This window comes from Capra hircus, chromosome 25, assembly GCF_001704415.2.
Source record: "Capra hircus breed San Clemente chromosome 25, ASM170441v1, whole genome shotgun sequence".
Lineage (NCBI taxonomy): Eukaryota > Metazoa > Chordata > Mammalia > Artiodactyla > Bovidae > Capra > Capra hircus.
In genome coordinates, this window is record NC_030832.1 from 16530390 (window position 1) to 16534564 (window position 4175).

The 4175-nt window shown below is 47.2% G+C and overlaps 1 non-coding gene across 1 annotated transcript; it reads left to right on the forward strand.

Annotated features, from left to right (window-relative positions):
• Positions 3873 to 3945, forward strand: TRNAK-CUU. Its single transcript has one exon. It is a non-coding gene; the product is annotated as a tRNA-Lys (tRNA).

Below are 4175 nucleotides of genomic sequence, written 5' to 3' on the forward strand. Positions count from 1 at the left end.
CGACTAACACTAACACACATCACTCCTTATGCATGCTCACCTCACGTGGCCATTTAAAGTATGGTCCCAAGATTGTCTGGCACTTCTCTCATCAGGAGATGGGATGTATGTCATCTTCCCGTGACTTTAAGTTTTGTGACTACCTAATGCAAAGAATATGACAGAAACAGTGTCAGTTTCCAGGTCTAAGCCTCAAGAAACCTGAAGCTTTTATTTCCTGTCTTTTAGGAGGTTTGTTCTTGGAATCCAGCCATCATGCTATGAGAAAGTCCAAATGGTCAGTGGAGACCCTCCGACTGAGTGGAACTGACATACAGTCTTAGTACTGGCTGTGAGCGCAGCTGAAAGCCAGTACCAGCTTTCCAGCCATGTGAGTGAGCCACCTTAAAGATCCTCCAGCCCCCAGTCAAGCCACTCCTGCTGATGCCTCATGGGGCAGAAACAAACTGTGCCCACTTAGAAAATAAATGATCGTTGTTTTTTAAATATTAAGTTTCAGAGTGTTTTGTTATGCAGTAGTAGTAACAGGAATGCCTAGGAAGGCTGGCTTTGGAGCTCAGGAGAGAAGGAAGGCTCCTAGCCCAGTTCCAGTAGAGCTCTGCCAGGGGTTATTGGTCCAGCTCATAATCAAGGGGTACTTTGACTTCCGTTCTGCTCTTGTTTGTTCCATATTCAGCTTCCTTAGGAGCTGCGTGTGTACAGGATAACTAGAAAACTGGCGGAGCAGATGCAAGGCATAGATGCTCCTTGGGCCCCACCGCATCCCCTAGAAGCTTTTCCACCTGTTCAGCAGACCTATTATTCAGCCTCTGCAGGTGTTGCTGCTAATGTAGTTCAATCACTCAGTCGTGTCTGACTCTGCAACCCCATGGACTGCAGCACTCCAGGCTTCCCTGTCCTTCACTGTCTCCTGGAGTTTGCTCAAACTCATGTCCATCCAGTCGGTGATGCCATCCAACCATCTCATCCTCTGTCGTCCCCTTCTCCTCCTGCCTTCAATTTTCCCCAGCATCAGGGTCATTTCCAATAAGTTGGCTCTTTGCATCAGGTGGCCAAAGTATTAGGGTTTCAGCTTCAGTGTTAGTCCTTCCAGTGACTATTCATGGATGATTTCCTTTAGGATTGACTGGTTTGATCTCCTTGCAGTCCAAGGGACTTTAGCTGTTAATGGCTTTTGCTAATATATTTTTGCTGCTAATGGCTCACGTGGAAAACCTTCTCCAAAAATTGCCATGGGTAACTGGAGCTGCCTTAGCTCTCTGGAGGTGCCTGGGAGTTAGGCTCTCACTCACTAAGGGGCTATAGCTGATGGTGTGGGTTTATGGAGGCCCAGTTCCTTACCTCAAAGAAGCTTCTGTCTGGAGCTATCCATGGAGTCAGGCTGGGGCCATGCTTCAACCTCTTGGTTAATTTCTCCCCAACCCTATCCTGCTTCTCTTCCTCCCATACAAATCTTCCTACAAGCAATCCGTCCATAAATCACTCTCACAAACATCCTTGTCTTGGGCCCTGCTTTTAGGAACATGACCTAAGCAAGCACGAATTCTTGGATGCTCAGAAATCGTACCTCCTTGGTGCTGGCCTGGGGTCTTGAGTAGGTGGTAGATGATGACGACTCTTACCCCTCCCTCTGTGAACAGGTGTTGATGTTTCTCAAGTGCCAAGTTCTGAGATATTTATGTCAGCAGGTCTATGTCTATGTCATAAATCCCGCAAACCTTCATGCCCCTTAGATGTTTCTATACTAATAGGATACAGGGGGGAAAAGTGAGAAAAGTGGGGAGAGTGATGGCACCATACGGTGACTTCATCCTCCTGCCACTCATCTCAGAAAGGTAGCTAGGAGCAAGACAGGGGGTGGTTGGGGGAGTGGAAGCTGGAAGCGGGAGAAATATCCGGGGTTTGCATGAACATTCCAGTGGGATAAAATTTCAATGTTGGAAGCAAATTGTGAGATCTGTGCGTGGGCAGTGTCTCTGTGATATTTTGACGTTTAAGCCTCTGACTCACGTACAATTAAAAAAACAACCCACCTGGCTTAGAGCTGGGGTGCTGGAGGGTGATGGCTAAGAGGTTTCATTTTGAGGGTAGAGTATTCTAAAAGTGATTATGGCGATAGCTGCACAAATCTGTGAATGCTCTAAAAGCCATTGAATTATACACTTTAAACAAATGGTCTGATGTGTTCTATCTACTGACTGTTGCTGTTGTTTAGCGGCTAAGTTGTGTCCAACTCTTTCATGACCCCATGGACTGTAGCCCACCAGGCTCCTCTGTCCATGGGATTTCCCGGGCAAGAATACTGGGGGTGGGGGGGGAGGGTTGCTAATTCTTTTTCCAGGGAATCTTCCCCACCCAAGGATTTAACACACGTCCTCTGCATTGGCAGGCAGATTCATTATTACTGAGCCACGAGGGAAGCCCAAATGTTTATGTGCCCTCCTCAGATTCATATGTTGAAACCTAATCCACCAGTATCTCAATGTAATGGTATTTGGAGATAGAGTCTTCAGCAGGTGATTAGGTCATGAGAATGAAGCCCTCGTGAATGGGATTAGCATCCTTATAAAAGAGACCACAGAGAGCTTCCTTGTCTTCTCTATCACTTGAAGACACATCAAGAAAAGTCAGTCGTCCAATTAGGATGTGGGCCCTCGCGACACTGAATCTGCCAGTGGCTCGATCTTTACAGCCTCCAGAACATTGGGAAATAAATTTCTTTTGTTTATAAGCCACCCAGTCTATGGTGTTCTATCACAGTAGCCTGAATTAAGACAGTGTATCAATTATATCTCAAATACACATACATCTTTCTAAAACAGAAACCCACCCAGATTGATTTCTGGCACACTCCAGTGGTGCTGGCAGCGCTGGTGTGGAGGGTGGGCCACTAAATGCGTGCAGTCTGTGGCTGGGAATAAATAGTGGGGAGTGTGAACTGTCCCTGAGCTACCAGAGAGTAGCTACTAAGTCTAGGATGGTCTCTATAATACATATACCTAACCAACAATAATGAAATGCTACCCAATCCCTGGGCTTTCCAGGTAGCCCAGAGGTCAAGAACCTGCCTGCCAATGCAGGAGCTGCAGGAGACATGGGTTCGATCCCTGGATTGGAAAGATGCCCTGTAGAAGCAAATGGCAACCTACTCCAGTATTCTTGCCTGGAGACTCCCATGAACAGAGGAACCTGGCGGGCCACAGTCCATAGGGTCGCAGAGTCGAATATGACTGAATGACCGAGCACATACCCAACCCCCAACATACTCCAAAGCCATCTTGCTATCATTTGGGGATTTTCCCCTCTCTGTCCCCTCCCCTGCAACCCTCCCCTACTCCCTGTGCTTCTAGGCTGACATATATCAACCTTCAAAGTAGCTCAGCATGCCAGCCTTTCCCCCAGTCTGTCCTATTTCCAGCAGTTCCGATTGTCCTCTGTCTGCTCAGAGTGAGAAGTCACCTCGTTTCATGAGTATCTTTCAGATCTTCACTTCTGACAACTCTCTAGAAGGAAGCATTGTTGATCATTTCAGATCACTGAGTTTGTATAACATAATGATCTTTGTTTTTTAAGTATTAAGAACAAATACCCCACAGCTTGAAATAAAGTATAAAGATGACTATATAACATTTCAGAATCAAATTAAAACAGTCTGATTAAATGGGATTCTCCAGGCAAGAGTACTGGAGTGGGTTGCCATTTCCTTCTCCAGGGGATCTTTCCGACCCAGGGATCGTACCCGGGTCTCCCACATTCCAGGCAGATGCTTTAACCTCTGAGCCACCAGGGAAGCCTGACTATATAACATTTCAGAATCAAAGCAGTCTGGTTAAAGGTTATCTGACTCTCCAGGAAGTTTCCCAGGTGGCTCAACCCAGATAACTCAGTTGGTAGAGAATGAGACTCTTAATCTCAGGGTCGTGGGTTTGAGCCCCACATTGGGCACATGTGTTAGGGATTCCCAGGTGGCGCAGTGGTAAAGTTGCAGGAGAACCAGGTGCGACCCCTGGGTGGGAAGATCCCCTGAAATAGGAGACGGCAACCCACTCCAATAGTCTTGCCTGGAGAACTTCATGGACAGAGGAGCCTGGTGGGCTCCAGTCCACGGGGTTGCAGAGAGTTGGACATGACCAACGTGCCTAAGCATGATGATTGCACGTGACTCTCCAGGGGAT